The following is a 20,501-nucleotide window of genomic DNA, read 5'->3' on the forward strand; positions in this document are numbered from 1 at the left end:
GGTGTTCACCTTATAAAGGTAAAAATATTATATATAATCTATTAAATGCAATTTTCATTGTGTATAATCGTGACAGACACACTGTCCATACTTAAATTATCATGATCGTATATTAAGGACCTGTGACCTGTGTAAATTTTATGATCATTGAAAAGGTTGAACGCTTAACATATTCTCTAATTTAAGTAGGATAACAAAGTGGTTCAATATCTAAAAACTCACGTGTTCCAGCAATTTGCTAAGTGTTCTTCCTTCGGTCAGTTCCTATGTGTTACGCATTCATATGCGCCTTCTCATTCAATAAAAGTTAAGTGTGCATTTATTCAGAAAATATCTTTCCGATATCTATATATACATATATATACAAAGATGGTGTAGCAGAACCATGAAGCTTTTGTAGCTACCAATACATGCGTCATCGTTAAAAAGAGTTAGAACATGGATTTCATTGATCTCTTATGAGGAAGAGGATTTCTGTTAACAATCGTAAAATTTACAAAATTCTTTGAAAATTCTATTGAAATAATAAAATATTCTCGAAGACCAGAAGATACCGTTTTAGGAATATCAGTATTTAAAAAAAAAGTATTAATATCATTTTTCTTTTGTAAGCACGGAAACTATATATTTTTACTTTTTAATAGACTTTATTGCTTAATGGAGAACTAATTTTTCAATACATTTCGTACTTTACTTAAAAACAATAGCCTTTTGTGCTTTCATTCATAATGAAAATTCTATGCTTTTTCAATTAATAATTAGTATGGATATAGTAGGAGCATACCTCAAATATACGTTCCTAGAATATAATGTTTCTATGCCATATTGTAATAAATTGTCTTTAATACTTCACTAATTATAATCATGAAAACACAAAGAAACTTAAAGTATAAACCATACCGGCTTACTTTAGTTATTTTTGATAAGAAGATAATTAGAGGCGAGTAAAATATTCTATTTTATTGTGTATATTAATTTTTAAACAACTCAAAATTAGTAAAAATATTTGAAATCATAATCTTGACGTTATTACTCTCAATTTTCTAATTAATGACTGCGTATGTAGGGGAATGTTAGCATGGTTCGCACAGAGTGAACCTACAAACATCGCAAATTTTCTCTTTGTTTGCAAAGAGCTAGTTCGTCATTTCTTAGCCATAAGATAGATCATTAATAGGTTTATGAAACGATATGAGAAATGGTAGGTCAGCTCTTTTCAAAGAAAGAGAAAATTCGCATCGTTTGAAGGTTCACTCTGGGCGAACCATGCCCACATTCTCCTATAGTTATAATGTTAGCAATTCATTTTTAAGTGTTCAAACTCCAAGAGAGAGCAGTTTTAACAATCGTTTTTTATTTATTATACAAATGATTGACTTTGATACTATTATTTACCAAACATCCTCTCAAACTTTCAATATTGCATTTATTCTTTTTCCTTGAAACAATAAATAAATTCCAAGCAGGTGGTCTGTTTTCGAACAAGAAATTATGTTCAATATCTAAGAAGTTTTCCTCAGGATTGTGAAAAAAATCAATATTTGAAAGCTGGTGTATACAAGACTTACTAACCTTCTTTTTAAAGCACTAAAATTGAGACAGCTTCACATTTCCCTACAATAGGGGAAGGCCTTCACGCTTCACACATTCTCTGGTTTCGAACACTTCATATTTTTCCCATATATAGTGGGTGTCGAAAGTTTGTTACCTCTTTTGAAAAGTGATGCAGAATGATCAGAAACATGCAACAAACTTTATGTAATCCGACTATATTGTCAAGTTATGTTATTTAGGACACAAATGGTGGGCTTGCACATTTCTAAAGTTTTCAGTGGTCAATATATTATATTTTTTATAAAACGATGATAAATAATAAGGAAATAATTATATTTTTTATTATTTTAAATTTAGGTTAAAAATGGAAAGTAACATAACTTAATCGGATTACATTAAGTTATAGTTGCATGTTTTTGCTAATTTTGCATTACTTATTAAATGGGGCAACAAACTTTTGACGGATGAAAACTATAAACATTTCTCGAAAACATTTTTTTTTTATGAAACGAAAAATATATTAATTTTTAAAATACATGAATAAAATTTACGGATTACATGCAACCCATTTTCAAAAAGAAAAATTTAAAAATTTTTTCTATATTTTTTTTTCATCTGGTTTCTCGAACATACATTAGGCAACAAACATTTGTCATCCACTGCACCTTCAATGAATCTAACCTATCTATGGCAATATATATCGACGGTTCCATTCCATACTATTCTATCTCAGAATGACAACATTTCAGGAGAGCCATTTGAAGTTGGCGATTTCCTATGCTGCCGCCTGTGTAATTTTTTTTTTTTTGAAAAAATTGAATATTGCGTTACCCGAATGCCAGATGACCACCAAATTTTCACCAGTTGTAGATCTCGGTCTAGCTAGTTTTAAGTCACAACTTTCTTGAAAAAAATAGGCCAGATTCATTAACCCTTTAAGAACGATTGAGTCACCGGTGACCCAAAAACAAAATTTGTCCTACTACGATTTTCTAAAGTTATGTTTAGCACCAAAAAGCCAAACAACAAGATTTTTTCTAACCCCCGATTTTTAACCTTCTCGTCCTTAAAGGGTTAAAGGAATATGGAAAAAAATTAAGTGTTTAAAGACAGAGTTTGCGCGAAGCTTTTGAAAGCCTTCTCTTTACGTGGTTTTAAATAAAATAATACTACTATTTTTCATTTTTTACTCCGTATGCTTAGAAAATCTTTTAAACTTATTTTAAGTTTCTATATTCTCTATTGCATGTCTTACCATACTGACTTCAGCTAAACAACTGATCCATTCTGTAATATTCGGAAACGATTTAGAATAATTTTAGTCTAAGAAATTTATTCTGTAACTGAAAAAATGGTAGGTATGGTTCATGAGATTTTTGTTTAGGGATAATATTCAATTTTCTCGAAAAAAGGACAATTTTAACGAAATTTTTCAAACAACACAAAAGTTTCTTAATTCACTTAATTAACAGCTCTCTGGATATGGTGTCATTGAAAGTCATAATTACAATAGTGTCTAACGGAAGCAGCTAATTATACTCAAATCTTATTTATGACCTTGTTAATTGGATTGATTAAAAGTTCTCAAACCCTTAAAATTTGAATTTCCAATTTCGTCTTCCAAATACTATTTATCTTCTAATAAACAATCATACAAAACAGTATTGAACTCGTGTAAATAATACGATATAGAATATTGCTGTATCCAACAATATTGTTGCATACCCCAGATATTTGCAATATCCAAGGTAATTTCAATAGATACCTATATATTTGGTCTGGGAGAGAGAAAGAGCTTTCGAATGTCAAAGCTCAATATTTGAGGAGGCTAAAAGATAGGGAGATATTTCACTCTGTGGGACCTTTCGACATTTTCATTTCATTTAAAGGCCACATTGAGAGAAATCCCTGAAATCTCACCCTCTTTCACCCAGAATCTCATCCTCAGACGTACGGTCTATTTATACGCCGTGGAAGCAACATGTAGGTGAAACAGAGAGTCCAAAAGAGCATGATGCAGGCGTTTTTCGATTGGGGATTTCGTTAGTTGCAAGTGTTGCTTCGGCGCATGCCACGTGGAGAGTCTGCCCAGGGCAACGATTTCCTTCGGCGGGAAAATATATGACTGTGGAGTATACCCACTCAACAACTTGTGGAGTCGATTTTCATGGACACTGTACTTGCAATATCCTGAAAGGAAATCTTGTTGGCGAAGTTTCAAATTGTTCAGTGAAATTAAAACTAACTGTTTGTTGAACTATTTCTGGTATTTCTGGCAATTTCCTCGGGAAAAGACCTTACGGTAGTGAAGAGAGCATACCAGTAGCGTTCGGAAAATTTTTCCTGGACAACCCTGTGAGAGAATTTTCCCAGTGTGAGAGGAGAGAAAGCATGTGAGAGAGAGTTCATGCAACAACCACTTGTAATTTTCATATTTCATCCAAATCGGTTAGTTGTCTGGGAAATCTTGACGAGCTCAGACGTGTCTCTTTCCCAAGGATTCAATTTTCACCCTCTGATCCCTACAACTGTTCTCTCATTCACTGGACCAGTGAATGAGAAGAATATCTGCGAAATTTCTCAGTTATTTCTCATGTGGAGCATTATAAGAAAAATTTTCATTGAAAGTGTCCTCGGCAAAAAAAAATTAACGATCACATTTTATGGTGCAATTAGTGAAAATTTAAATTAGTGCATGACATGGTTTGAGTGCTACATCCCAGAGAGTACGTAGAGTTTTTGGTGGAAAAGGACGATAAGACTAATTAAAAAGGTTCAAATTGATTTTGTATCGTATTACAATGATGACTTTTTTTCTGTCCTTCTTCCTCACATTTCCCAGTTACAATTTCGATCTAATTATGTATTTCCATCTGCAATCTGACATCCAATATCATTTGCCGTGGCGACGGTAAAAATTTCAGGATGTGACTATAAATTAATTCCTATTCCAGTCAGGATTAATAATAACGATGTTGCCTGTAATTAGATTTATCCAATTTTTCAATTTTTTTTCTGCTCAGTGTCAGCATTTCACGCATTTAAAGAGCAAATTGAAGATCTATTTATTTTCACCACGCCAATTTTTCTCTTTGGGAAATCTTTTCGAATCTCTCCAAAGAAACAATTTACATGACAAAAGAATCCCATGTACTCAATATCTTTGTGGAGTATTATTGGTTTTCCGGACACAGTGAATTATAAGCCCTTTCTCTTTCCTTTTGTCCTCTTGAGACAATTTTAGCACACAGAGATAACGTTCCACTGATGTTTTTTTTTCCTTATATACATGTTCTCAAGTATTTTTATCCCATATTTCTCAACTTTTGTGATTTTGCACAAAAAAATCCACAGAATAGGGCTTTTGAGTATGATAATATAGGGAAATAATGCAAATAAAGCTCATTAAATAGAGTTGAAAATGTTCTATAACAGCTCGTTAATGCTATTGCATTTTATATAATTTTATTTGTATTTGTACATGTGTCAGTGAATTATAATGCTTTTGTGTCTTCTTTCAGCTCTCATTAAATTGAACAGATCATCAACATTTGCTCAATATTTATTTGTTCGAAGTGTGATGAACAAATTTAATAATTATTTTCGGAAAGTGAATTTATAGAAAATCGACTTTTGTTGAATTTAATCGTAATAGAATTGAAGAAGTAGAATTAAGTTTTAACATCTTTAGAAGACAAAATTTTAAACATTTGATAAAAAAAATTCGAGTTTTTTTTAATAATTTCCCTAAGAAAATCTTGTAGACTTTTATCGTATTTAGAATATACCCTATTATACTAAAATAGCAACGCAACGTAAAGAAAACATGACTTTTACGTTATTTAATACTTGGACCGAAGGTTATCATTAAAAATTCACCGTTACGTCTTAAAAACATTAATATTACATGAGAAATTAATTAACTTAAATACGCAGGTTGTTCATAATTGTTCATGATTTTCTCAGAAAACTTAATAGAAAAAAGGCGATTTTTACAACGAGAAAAATTTTAATGGTATTTTTAACAAATCGTGTCTTTTCAATTTATGATGTGTTTTTAATAACGGGTTTTCAAGGTCAAAGCTTAAAAAAGGCTCTAGAGAGCACATTTATCAGGCAAACTGAGTCATGTTTGGGTTCGTTGGAAAGGTCTTGGAATTTCCGACAAAATTGAACCGGTTCTAATCGGCTTTGGACCGGTAATGAATCGGTTTATAACCGATAACTAATTTTTATTCGAAATTCAATTATATTAATCCTAAGTTATTTTGGGGAATATTTTGAGTGGTTTATAAATCGATTGAGAATCGGTAATAAACCAATCATGAATCAATAAGTATTTTTTGTCCTAAAAACAATTTAATTACTCTTAAATTTATTTTGTGCGGTCTTTTGAGTAATCTACAAATCGGTTTAAATCAGTTGAGAACTGGTAAGCAATAAATGATGTAAAAGTATTTTTAACCATTTAAGAACGATTGGAACACCGATGTCTCATAAAGAAAATAATTTTTCCTGACTATCGAAAGTTATTCTTTTTTTTATGTTTTTACTTAATTGCAAAGTAAAAGGTTGAAGGAATTTAGATTATTTTTTGAAAGTTTCCAACTATTTGCTAGATCGGAAATTTTTAAAAGCTCAAAAATGACGAATTTTTAAATTCTCACATTGGAAGTTGATTTTAATTATTTTTTATACTTTTTTTTTAAGGAAAACCGTTTTGGTAAAAGAAACTACAATAAAACATATTTTTTTCATTAGAGTGAAAATTATCAGTAATTGGTATCGTTAGAAAAATTACTTAAATTTTTGGGCTATTTTTGTCCCTATTGTTCATAGAGATGAAAAATACACCAAATCAGACTTTGTTGAATTTTCTAAGATTAGATGTAAGACCTTTTACTGATTTTGTTTATCTGTTTAATTTTGGTGCTGATTTTCGGTCAGCGAAAACTGTGTCGTCGTTATAGGGTTAAGGGATAGCATCTAATGTTACGATTTCGAGCACTTCGTAAAACCTGGGACGCTTTGCCACTCCTTTTAAATAAGTTGGTATAAGCTTTCTTAAAAATTGTATTTTCCATGGTGTATTTTAAAGGAAGTCTAAGTAGTTTTATTGAATCCCTAACGTTTTGGAAAGTTTAGAAGACATAAAAATTGGAATTCGGAGATTATGTAGACAATATAGTTAATACTAAATCAAATTAGAAATAATATATGCTAATTTCTTAAAATGAAAGGGGTGACAAAGAATCCGAAGCTACGCGATCTGCTCGAACTCTCAAGAAGGAGCCCAGCCTTATATTCTTTTTCGAAAACTTTTTGGATAAATATAAGATTAATGTCTATTTATATTTGTCTATAAATTACCATAAATCATCCCATTCGATATGGGTGTATTTTAAAAAATCATTAACAGTTTAATTACTTAATTGACTTAACTTCCGATCTTGAATTATTTAATATGGCGATTTAACAGGACGAAATATTCATCTAGACTAAATACAAAACTTATTCAAAAATGATCAAAACAGATTGGGCTTCTTGTGATAAGTCAAAAACCGAAAATCGATATCCCTTACCTTTTAGAAGCCAGGGTAGTGAAAAATTCAAAAAAAGAATTGGATTGTGGAAAGTGCTTTCTCATGGAGTTCTAGCAGTTAAAAATCTCGGCTAATTATTAAATTAACAGTTTCTTTCTATAATTATTAATCATAGCATTGTTTAAAAAATGCTTTTAAAATATAGTATAAAATTTAATAATTCTTTCGCTTCTTCTTTATTACACAAGCTATGTAATTTTTTTTGTTGATTTTGAGATTATTTTTGTTTTTTGACAGTAATTTTGTTAAATATGAATTCAACGTGTAAATCTACATATTAATCAAGTATTATAATATATAATTATTGTGTTAATGCCACGTAGAACTAGTAGAACTTTGTTAAAAAATTACTTTCTATGAAAACAATTTTTTGGTACGTTTCATGCGTAAATAGAATCTCTAAGAAACAGGAAAATATGTATCTTTATGACTTTTACGATAAAATAATGTTAAATTGTATGAATTTATGTGCAAAATTTTATAGATTTTTTAATATATCGACGGTTCCATTCTATACTAGGCTACATCAAAATTGAATATCTCGTCACTCGGATGTCGAATAACCATAAAATATTCACCACTTATAGAGATTGATCCCGGGATTAAAATATATCGAAGTACAGTAGACTCTCTCAAATTCGGGCACTTAAGACTGAAATGTCACCCCAACTAGAGAAAAATTCGTGCGTCAAACTGGTTGAAATGCAATGATTTTTTAATCATCTGCTCATTTATTAAATTAACATCTTCATATTTATTGTAAATTTCATGAAATACCCTTAAAAATAGAAAATAACATCATAAATGAAGGAAACCAATGCAAATTTAAGCATATTTCTTTCATTCGATAACCAAAATCAATCTTGAAAAATGTCAACAAACTTTTTGCAAATAGGGGAATGTACTCTCCCTTAGAACGTTCATGCCTTCGAATAATGTGAATTTTATTTTAATTTTCCTAAGAGACTTACACATTTCTATTAAATATTAGTTAGTTTATCATTAATTTTATTGATAATTACGTTATAATTATGTGTAAGTCTATTAGGAAAAATAAAACTAAATTCACATTATTCGAAGGCATAAACGTTCGAAGGGAGAGTACTTTCCCGTATGCCTCAATTAAAAAGTATGCCGAGCCTAAAATAGCCGAAATAGCGAGAGTCTACTGTAATATATTAGTAGACTCTCATTCAATAGAGTCTTTTGCAATCAGTCTACTTTCTTTTTCTGGTAGATGTTAAGGGAAAGTGCCCATGCTTGATACCATTTTAAACTTCGTAATGACTAAATTTTCTATGTTTCATAATATATATGACTTATCGCAACCATATATTAAAAACTATGGGAACGTGGCAAGTTTTTAAAATATATTGCGGAGTCATATTTATTGGGAAACATAGGAAAAATTTAATCATTACGAAGCTCCCAATGGTGTCAAGCATGGGTACTTTCCCCTACATTTCAATAAAGTTTGTTTTTTTTTTGTCAAAAAAGAAAATTTTCATGTCAAGTCAAGTTTTAATTTTAATTTAATTTTATCGATATTCAAAATGAACTTACACCCGTGTCACGTTAATGATACGATATTAATGTTTTGATGTTGATACAAGACCGTTATTTAACTACAAAAATAAAGCATTTTAAGTTTTTTTTTTTTGGAATGAAAAGGTTCCCTTTTTCGTACAAGTTTAGAAGTTCTACAATGAGCCTTAAAAGGTTAAATTAAAAAAAACAATGCTTATAAATTCAATACCACCTGTAATTGAATTCGCGTGGTTTGTCAAGTTTACCTAATAAGCCTGAAAAACCTAATCCAAATTCATGAGTGTATCTTGAACTTACTTACAAAAATAAATAGCTCCATACTGAGAAATAATATGTTGCCATAAGAACCATCCCCAGATTTTCCTTGACAATCTCTTTGTTCAGAGGGGTAAACTTGGAAAATCGGGTTTCTACGTTCTTAATAATAATAATAATTCGTAGAAGAATAGAAGGAGGGAAGATAAAGAATCCATAACTTGAGACGTGCGTTGATTCCTACTTAATGCGAATGTGATTTCATGATGGTTTTTCCAGGGAAAATTTATATATGTGCGGTTTCATTGGCTCTTGAGACGTCCTGAAGGGTTGACTGCTTTCCATCAAGCATTAAGTTTATATTTGGAAAATTCTAAAGCTCATTATATGGTTGACCTTTGTCTGAAAGATTTATCCAATTCCCTTTTTTAAGGGGTTTTCTCCAAATTGAGTTGGATTTTCCAGAATTTTTTTTCTCAGTAAACTGCATAAAATTGATTTGATTTTTCTGCTGCTATGGAAAATATTTGTTCCGTAAAAGAATTTTCCGGACTTCTAAAAGATTCTTTTTTTATTTCACAATTTCACCACATCAATTTTGAAATATCAAAACGATATCCCATGGAGATCGTACATTCCCATATTTTCTTTCCCCCTGTAGCTAGTACAGAGAAATTTTCCATTTTCCAGCCCATACAGGGGTTTGAGTGACAATTTATGAGAGTTCATGTTTGAGAGGGAAACTACAGGAAAAAAAATCGTCGTGGCAAAATTTTCCATGTATTCCAACTGTGAAAATTGACTGAGCTTTTAGTATTTGCACTCGCAATTTTTCATTCTGAAGACTTCTCTTCAGGAAACGAAAGAAAGTACGCCAAAAGTGAAAGGAAAAAAACCGGGAAATATACCCCACATTGTGAAACAATACTAGAAAATTTCATTGTGCACAATATCTCATGTGAACGCCACACCAAGGCACAGTAAAGAAAATCTGTAAAGGAAAAGACTCTATAAACGACAGTGGAAAGGAGTATTTTCACACTAATGAATGCAAATGGATTGAACAAAAAGGTGGAAGACGGGGAAAAGTGTCCACAGAAAAATTAAACAAAAAAATGTGGTGAAAGAAAACAGTTTGTGTGCGGAAAAAGGTGAAGCGAGAAATGAAAAATATTTAATTACTGTGTCTATCAAGCTCTCCATTTAATTATGGAATGTGCAATAATGGATATAGCAGCTGTTTAGGGGTATTTCTGCCACAATCATCCTATATTGAATTCACCAACGTTGCAGAAGAGGAGTAAAAGGTAATGGAACAATTTTCCCATTTAGCTGAGGGAGAAAAAAGTTTAAAATATTGTCGGATAAATCTTGATTTTACGCACAGTGAATTTGAAATGGAATTTCTAGGGGGTAAGAAATTTAATGTGGATGCCCTTAGCTTCAGAGGTAGCTTGAAAGTCACTCCTTATCTCCATAGAAAACAAGATATCTCTAAAATCAAAGTACCTTAAGAAGCACAGTTATGATTTATGTATATATTGTAAAAATTGTTTTCAATTAAAAAATTTTCATTAGGGGCATTAGGGCTTATCTGGGATAAAACGTAACAAGTAAAATTTCAAAATTAAATTTAAGATTTAATGTACATATTTAAAATTTTGAATTAATATGCTATAAACCTATTTTAATGACCAAGGTTTTAAGTCATTCCAATGAGATGTAAGAAATTTGAAAGTTTTACATTTTCAACCCTCATTTTAAAATGTATTTCTAACATCAATTTTGACAAAATTATTTCCCAAAATTTCTACATTATAAAATATTATAAAATGACAACCTCAAAATCTAAAAATATTATACTTACTTGTAATTTTTTGTATGTAAAAAAATATTTTAAATTTATTAAGACATAACCAAAACAGAACATCGTAGTCTTGATCACTAAAATTAATATTTTTACTAGATATGGGCTACTCTATGAACTGTGGGGCTATGAGTATTTACTAAAAAATCTAATTTGACTATCATATCAGTTTCATTTATCCTAATTCATTCATACAAATTTAGAAATTAAAAGCCAAACAGACAATAAGTCATAGTACTCTACCACGTCAACCACATACTTCTATAACTTGTCATACTCATTAAGATCGGTGGCAGCCAAAATCCCGAAAGCCAAAATTCCGAAAGCCAAAATCCCGAAAGCCAAAATCCCGAATTTTCAAAATCCTGAAAGGGATGAAATTATATAGCAGAAAATGTTTAGAATAATTTCATAAAAGACACAGAAGATTTCCCTTTGCCTCCAGCAAGCGCAGGTACAATCGTGGGAGTAGCTGTGACACTTTTGAGAATTCGGGATTTTGGCTTTCGGGATTTTGGCCTATTCAGGATTTTGGCTTTCGGGATTTTGGCGTTCGGGATTTTGGCTTTCGGGATTTTGGCGTTCGGGATTTTGACCGGGACCCCATTAAGATAGTAATTAAACTATACATAGGAAGGGGTCTCGGTCAAAATCCCGAACGCTAAAATCCCGAATGGGCCAAAATCCCGAAAGCCAAAATCCCGAATTCTTAAAAGTGTTACAGCTACCCCCATGACTGTTCCCACGCTTGCGGAGGTAAATGGAAATCTTCTGTGTCTTAGGAAATTATTCTAAACATTTTTCTCCATATAATTTCATTCCTTTCAGGATTTTGAAAATTCGGGATTTTGGCTTCCGGGATTTTGGCTTTCGGGATTTTGGCTTTCGAGATTTTGGCTTTTGGGATTTTGGCCTTTTCGGGATTTTGGCTTTCAGGATTTTGGCTTTCGGGGTTTTGGCTGCCACCGATAGGAAGAAGTGGGGTACCTTTCGAATAGAGTATTTTTGAAATTAGATTTGTTCTCTTATTTTTAAAAGAAATTAAGGCTTATCATAATGTTACTAAGTTTCACAATTGGTTTATGAAGCCAAATCATATCACGGTAATGTCCACTATTCAAAAATAAGACAAAAAAGCCTAATTTCAAAAGCATCCCATTTCAAAGGTGTCCCACTTTCCTCTATTCTTCAAAAGTTGTTTATGAAATACAGTGAGATTTCACGTAAAAATTACTTTGTGTATGAATTTTTAAAAGCTCTATCAATGTATTTTTGATAACCAAAAAAGCGAAAATATCGGGTTATGGAAGAAGTCATATAGGGGAAAATTTTGAAACTTCTAATGATAGAAGTTTCATGCCATTGGTTTTTCCTATGTTCCTTAATAAGTTTGACCCATGGCAGTTTTCAGGCAATATTTAGGAAGAATAGACTTTTAGCTTAACATAAATAATATTGGCATGAAGTAGGTACATGTGAGAACATACGAAAAAATAAGTGTCACGAAAAATGCCTCATCCAAATTATTGTTTTGTAAAGTCATAAAACTTAGTATTCAACTTACAAGTTCTTTTCTAAATTGAAATTGAATATCGTAGAATAGATTAAACAATATAAAATACTATGAGTTACTATTACCTATTTATGTTAGAATTACTTAAAGATGGAAGATTGTTCTACGTGCCAAGGTAATATCTCTGACTGTTTAGCCTGTAGGTGCGGTATTTACTTGAATATAATGATAGATAAACAGGAGAACGCATTACACTAGCAGACACACTTACAATTTAAGCAGAGAGACGGCTTGACGTAATTATTATATAATCAAAATATGATTAGCTTACATTTCCATCAGTTTCTGAAATAATATGACTCTCTGCTTAAGCTGAGAAACGACTTAGTTAGTGGAAAACTGATGTCAAATCATTATTTTCATTATAATTACATTAAGCCATTTTTCGGCTTAATTCATAAGTGTGTCTTGGGCATTAAGCTTAGAAAAGTTATTAAAAGATCTTTTTATGATATGTGATTTAATTGTTGTTAAGGAGAATATTTCAATTTAGTTGGATACTGTAGGCATGATACCATTTCTTAGGCCCGTAGTGAGTCAAAACGAGTTGAAGTGCACATGACAATTGCTTGAGATCGGTGGCAAACACAATCAGATCCGGTACCTCCATAGCTCAGTTGGTAAAGCATTAGTCTAGAAGACAGCGACAAGCGCCCGGTTCGAGTCTCGGTAGAGGCAGGAATTATTTACTGTCTCTAGGACAAAGTGATATAATTTGGAATTAGTGTTACAAGTTGGACAATTCGCCGGTACAAGTTGGACATGGCTTTTTTCTTAATAAATGCAGTACTAAATTTATTTTTAAGCACAAGGAACCAAATTATAAAACTAAAGCATTAAAAGTATACAAATATAATAAAAATGAAGTACTAAATTTATCAAGACAAAAAGCCCTGTTCAACTTGTACTACTTTACTCTATTTGAGTGAAATTTATGGAGTTGGGTTTGGGTATCACTAGTTCTTATTGTCGCTTCCTCTTTGCACAAACACAAAAAATTTTGGGATTACGTACCAAGCGAACAGTAGTCTGTTCAAAAATACTTACAATGAATTGAATTATTTTTATTTTCATCTTATTTTTAACGTTTTTAATCTTTCGCACTCCCAATACGTCCATCCGTGTGTTAAATTTAATTCCATCCTCCAGGACCAAACGATCACTGAGTGAGAAATCCGAAAAAGTTAAAATAACATTCCGGAAATGTTTATTTTACCCTGAAGTATTGATCCGAAATCGGTGTAAATATTATGCTTTTTAGATGTATTAGGGGTTAAAGTTACCCTTTTTTATGTTAATTTTACCCTTAAAAAGGTGTAAAATTAACATTAAAAAATGTTGATATATTTTTACACCTAAAAAGTGTTCAAATTATGAGGAAAAAAAGTTAATCGCACCCCCATTTTTTTCTCGGTGTAGAAATGCCTCTTTTTGATGTATGTTATACCAATTTCTAACCTAAAATTTTTCGTTACCGTAGATGAGGGTTATTTAGCACTCCTTTTTTTTCATAAGTTTCTCTTTAAGTCCAACACTTTTAGGATGATCTTTAGACCATCTTTAAGTGTTCTTATGATCACTGAACCATCCTTAAGTTTTAGGATTAAAGGAAATATTGCGTAAAGCAGGGGTGGAAAGCTACCCACATCTATGGTAATGTACAACTTTGTTCTCAATGAGACACCCCTTTGAATGTTCTACTAATCATAAGAGCATAGCATTCATGTTATATTTTAACTTGTTCGTTCACCCGTTTCACCCTTCTTATGAATTTAGCAATAAGCAGTAAAAAAAAACATTTTTCCATTATATGCAATATATTGCAGAAACTTTCTTAAATTTGAAAGTCTAGCCGAAACTTCTACATAACTCATGAAAATGTTCATTTTTATTTCATATTAATATTCACAACGGATAATCTGTTAAAACCTCGAGAAAGGGTTCAGAATATTAAAGGGATTCCCTACTAAAAGCTTTGCATGAATTCTTTACATGTGCATAATTGAAAATTATATGCAAGAATGGAAAATCCATAAATATTTCAGAAACTTTGCGTGGTAAAAGATTTTCTTCCATTCCAAGCGCATCAATTTGAGCATTGAATTTTTCATAAAATGCTGTTAAGAGAGATTTTTCGCAGTAGAAATCATCTTTTTGCTATGGTGCGAGAAAAAAAAGTCATTAAGGTGAATTTCTGAAGAATTAATGTCGTTTACTTAGAATTTATTTTTCTTGGGAATTCTTCAAGGTGCTCTCGTGAGAAGAAGGTTTTCCCTGTGCTGACGAATGGTTGATGGCGAATGATGTCTCACCGAAGTACCAGGTGGCTCCATTGAAAACCATTATCCATGAGAAAAGCAAGAAAAAAAAGTCCTTAATGCAAAAGTCTTCTCATCATAAACTTCTATATTCTCTGCTACTTTTAATATTTCCACAAGAAGAAAATTCAATTACATACGAGTAAATATTTTCACCACAGATGAAATACCCAGTTGTTTTTAAATATTTTATAGGTAGTGTGTGTTAGCAAAAAAAGGAGCTGTTCTGAAGATATGGAATTTTGGGTTTTTCACTGAAGAATTTTACGAAAATTGTAATATGAAAAATGAATTTTAATTCCAAATGAAAGGATGAATTATTTGGCAAAAAAATTCACATTCTCATTCCTGTAGCCACAGAAAAAAATTATTATATACGTGTGATCCCTAACAAGCCTTTCCCTCTGTTTCAATATTGATTTTGGGATTATTGTACATTTTTGGCCACACAAAGGCTGCGTGGTAAATACTTCCCTTCGGCGGGATGTGTTGGCATCTTTTCTGGAGAACAAAAAAGAAAAAAAAACCCTTTCTACTCTATTATTTACGAAGCATCCGAGGTAGTTCGTCATCATTTTCCCTTGCAGACCGAATAATAATAATTTGTATGAAATTCTTCCTTTTTTTTCTCTCACCAAGAATCCGCTTTCACGTGTGAATTATAAATGTGTACACACGCTCTGTGTTGGATCACTGGATTCTAGTCCTGGGGACATGTGGGTAATTCGTCAAACATTGTGGAATTTTCATCTCGTTTGAGCTCCTAGCAGAAGCTACAACATCACAAAGGGAGCTTTTCCTAACACCCAGCCAAAGGGTGACTCTGACGCTCTCAATCGCTTCCTACGGATTTATGGCTTAATCTATCTTTGCTGGGATTTTTCTTGGACTCCCCTTTGATCATATATTCCATCAATTTTGAATTTCTTTTCTCAGAACCTTCCGCAAAATATCAAAGTGTAAAATCTTTAAGTCATTCTTGAAATATTCTCCATGTGGATTAGAGGAAAATTGCGAAAATGTAACCACTGTAACAATAATCCCTGCAGAAGAATTGAATTTAAAGTCCATTATGTAGGTGGGAGAAAGTGCATTTTGTGTGGGAGAAAATACCAAATGCAGAAGATTATGTGGTGCAGCCTGTTAAAATTCCGTTAAAGTGAAAAATGTGACATTCTGTTGTGCATGGTGTCGTTGCTTCTACAATTTACTTCATCACTCTTTATATAACTTTGCTGCTGAACTATAGTGAAGAGCTGGGTAAATTCCGGAAATAATTCTATACATTTCAGCATGATTTGTGCTAGAATTACCTGAAATCAAATAATTAAACTTCCCGCTGGCATTTGAATTAACGTCAAGAACAAGAAGGTTTCTTGGAACGACGTAGATTTGCCCTTAAAGCTTTTCTAGTATCACCCTGCTACTGTATTAATATTTTATGATGATTCGCATGTATTGTCGCTAATTATATTGCTTAAATTTCTCACCTAATAGCAACAAATTCTCTGCTAGAGCAACCCTAACCATTTGATATGAAACATCTCCTCCTTACAATGATAGAAAAGAAGACTGTATAGAATAGTCGATTGTACCGATTGTACGACCTCAACTGAAGAAGTTTTTAGTGATACGTTAAAGTTGATAAAGTACAGAGAACACTAATGAATTAAAAAATTAAATATCATAAAAACCTCAGACTAATTCAAACTTGTTCTTATTAATATTGAAAAGCGTTTTTGCTTTTTTATCATAGGTTTCCTGAGAGCTCTCCTATAAAATACGAGGGTATGAATAAAATAAATAAAGTTTTTAAACATTGCTAAAAAAAATATAAAAAAAAAGAAATGAATAATTCAGACTGAAAATGCAGTTGAACATGTGTAAGCTATATTTAATTAAAAAGGCGGCGAACGCTTAAAGTTCAAAATAGCTCAAACTTGAATAAAAATTTAATGGAACTCACCGCTTCTATAATTTCATAGAAGGGGTTTTTCGTATGTTGACATTGTTATTTCTTTTTAATATTTTTTTACTTATAATGACTGGAGTTTGAAATAAAAATTGTGAGATCAGAATTACGAGATATTTTAATTAATATAACTTTATCAGTATTAGAATTTAGTAAATTAAAAAGATACTAAATTTTATGTTATTCCTTTACTTATACTCACAGACATAATTTCAATTAATATTAATTAATTAATTAATCACGCCTGTCGATCTCACACTATTTCCAGGTGTTCTGAGTCGATCCCAAGACGACCTAGGGCAAAGTCCTAAATTTGTCGCTTTCTCTTTTGAAATGCCGCTGTCATCGTGGTAGGTTTGTTGAACCTAAGGTCAAATTCTCTAACGTAGCTAGTCACAACTGTTTAATGGTTACTGTCTGTTTCGTTTGTCGATTGTTAATCGGAAATTTAACCATAGCCAAAACCAATTATCTCGTACAACACTCCTTTTTGTATTAACCCGAGACACTTTCGCTTCTTTTAAGCAATGAGACAAAATTATCTTTATAAAATGTATGAACCAGTAACTAGTCAAAATTTATCTAGTTACGCTCGTGAATATGGACCTTGATATCGTTTTTTTGCAAGCAGAATACTGTGAAACTCGGTGCAAGCCTGAGGTCTCAGGCCTCTACCCAGGAGAGACGGGTTTTGTGGCGGTCCACGTTTTAGTATTCACTAAGGACTTCTCGAAGACGCAAGAATACTGATACATTCCTGTAGCTATTTCCAAACGGATCCCGGTCAAAATCTCTAAAACCAACATCCCGAAAGCCAAAATCCAAAATTCCTAAAAGTGTCACGATTGCACCCGCGTTTGTTGGAAGAAAAAGAAAATTTTCTGTGCCTTGGGGAATTATTCTACACACCATCTTCCATATAATTTCATCCCTTTCAGGATTTTGAACATTCAGGATTTTGGCTTTCGGGGTTTTGGCTTTCAAAATTCTGGCGTTCGGAATTTTGGCTTTCGGGATTTTGGCTACCTCCGTTCCAAACAAACTAATACCGACTCTCCGGACCAATTAAAGTCTTTTGCTATCCACCACCTAGAACACACCTGATGGGCAATGTGTAAGTTTTGATCTTTATAATATTTTTCAAAATTATAATAGGAGGAAATCAAATAAGAGCCTTAAATTAATAAATTTAGAATGGGTCCCTGCTGTACCTTGAATTTTAATAAGCGATATGTCTGAGTTATTCAGATATCAAATTTTAAAAAACCAAGCATTAGAACTGAAATTATTATATAGAATGGGTTGAATGGATTGAATTCAAATTCGTCCTAGAAAACCTATAAAATAATAAATTTACTGATTGGCAGTAATTGATTAAAGATGTATGTATTGGAGAGCTACGAGAAAGTTTTAAAAATACATCATTTTTAATCTCATACTTAATATAGGGGAAGTCTTTCAGACTTTGCACATACTCCGGCTTCAAACACTTAATATTTTTCCATATTTTTTTTAATGAATTTGACCTATTTTTTCAGGAAATGTGTGACTTAATAATAAGAAAATATATGAACTATTTTTAGGCAGAGTACGTGCGAAGACTGAAAGACTTCCCTCACTAGAATACGATACGTAGGAAATATTTGTCATATGTTGTGACTTCCTTAGAAGTTTTTTACGAATTGGGTCATCGTCGTTTGCCCTGATTTTTCTCTATCCAATAATGGTGTACTCTAATGATTGGGCCTGTGTCTGCGGGCTGCGAGACGATCCCTAGTGTCCCATCCTCTTTTCTCCTTAAACTTCCTCCCCGATTCAGAGTCTGTATGCTTTATCCTCAAATCGATCCATTAATTAATTCCTTAAATAATTCCCCTAATTCCGGTATCAGCGACACATGCCTTCTTGACCAAGCTGTCACTTATTCATCATTACGCTAGCTTCTGTTGTTTTAAAGCCTATCAACAGCTGCCACAAATTCAAAGAATTCAAAAAATATAAACCACACAACAAATTTTAACCCTTTAAGGACGATAAGAATACCGGTGTCCCATGAAGAAAATAATTTTTCCTGACTACCTAAAGTTATCTTTTTCTTATGTTTGTATACGTAATTGTAAAGTAGAAGGTTGAGGGAATCTAGGATATTTTTTGAAAGTCTTCAGCTATTAGGCTATATAGTAAATTTTTGAGCTTAAAAATGACGAATTTTTAAATTCTCATATTGAAAAATTATTTTAATTTTTTTTTATACTTCCAATTTTTTTTTTTAAACAAAACCTTTTTGGTAAAAGAAACTACAATACTCAAACATCATATTTTTCATTAGAGTGAAAATTATCTCGGTATAGTCAGAAAAATTACTTAAACTTTTAGACTATTTTTGTCCCTATTATTCACAGAGACAAAAAATACAACAAATCAGACTCCGTTGGCTTTTCGAAGGTTAGATGTAAGACTTTTTACTGATTTTGTTTATCGGGTTTATTTTCATTGCTGATTTTCGGTCAGCGAAAACTGTCTCGCCGTTAAAGGGTTAAGCAATATTCTGAGTCATACGATCTGTGATTCAGTGATTTCTGCCGGTTACCTGATGAGATCGCTAGTGGGCAGTCGGTCAGCACCATAACCAAGCATACTTCAGGAGATAGCGGAAAGTACTCTCACTTCGAACGTTCATACCTTCGAATAATATGAATTTACTTTCAGTTTTTCTAACGGCGTTATCACACTTGCACATTAAAATTTTAATGTGATTCACATTAATTTTCATTTCTGAGCGTCCAAATATGTTATTTGTGTCTTTGAGTCACTTAATATTTGGGGTTTTTCTATTTATTGATAAAGAAGTGGACTTGGTCTGCAAAAATAAGTTTAAATTTACCTAAAGCATAAATATTTTTCACATTCAAAAATTAAAAAGAAAATCGCATTAATTTTTCGCATTAATGCTATAAATCAATTTATATCAAATTTTGCGAGTCAAGTCTACCTTTTTATAAACAAATAGATCAAATTTTGAATATAAAATGATTCAAACACACAAATTACACATTTGGATTCTCACCAGCGACAATTAATGTGAATCATATTAAAATTTTAATGTGCAAGTGTGATAACACAGTAAGAGATTTACACATTTCTATTAAATATTAGTTAGCTTATTAGAGAGCACTTTCCCCTAGTAAACTAGTAACTTCTTTTATAGGAATGGTTAAACATTCTTGGTTGTCCTAAAACAGCTCCCACAACTCTATGCTGTTGCACACACTGGTTACATTCGCGATATCCACATCCTAGGAAATAGAAAAACAAATTTTTTGACAGTCTCGTTTCTATTGTTGAGAATATACAAATGGTGCCAAAAATAGAGCATGGAAAAATCTAGCACTGGGAAAACTTTCATCACACGTTTACCCTATATTTCCCCTTGAGATTTCATAGCTCCCTGAAGTGGGTTGCCGGGTAAAATCCTTTGGTGATTCAGTTTCTGAGAAAATGATCAAATGGACAAACTTTTGATGTCTTTCTCTTCATTGTCTTGTGAAACTTCAGAAATAGCCGCAAATGCGCTAAGAAATTTTGACGATAAAAAATTCCCAGAAGACTTGAATTTTTTAACACTTTTTGAGCTAATGGCGATGGACATGAAGCAGGAGAATATGATGATTACAGAAGACACTACGAAGTGTGCAAAATGTTGAAAGATATTGAAGTGAGACGAGTTGGAGCACCTGTTGGTTATGTTTGTTTTTTCGAGGGCGCCCTCAAGCTTCTGCTATCAGTGATGCGTGGAAATTCGATAAGAGAA

At 32.1% G+C, this 20,501-nt stretch overlaps 1 protein-coding gene across 3 annotated transcripts in view; it reads left to right on the top strand.

Annotated features, from left to right (window-relative positions):
* Positions 1 to 4,019: 4,019 nt before the first annotated feature.
* Positions 4,020 to 20,501, top strand: part of LOC129804241 (potassium voltage-gated channel subfamily H member 8) — a 130,361-nt gene continuing 113,879 nt past the window's right edge. The window contains exons 1-2 of one of the 3 annotated variants that reach the window (XM_055851377.1): positions 4,020 to 4,327; positions 9,651 to 10,267. The gene's annotated coding sequence lies outside the window, so the exon portion shown is untranslated. The remainder of the gene's footprint in view (positions 4,328 to 9,650; positions 10,268 to 20,501) is intronic. The other 2 variants (XM_055851378.1, XM_055851379.1) reach the window with 2 other exon arrangements.

The sequence above is a fragment of the Phlebotomus papatasi genome, chromosome 2 (genome assembly GCF_024763615.1).
Source record: "Phlebotomus papatasi isolate M1 chromosome 2, Ppap_2.1, whole genome shotgun sequence".
NCBI classification, from domain to species: domain Eukaryota; kingdom Metazoa; phylum Arthropoda; class Insecta; order Diptera; family Psychodidae; genus Phlebotomus; species Phlebotomus papatasi.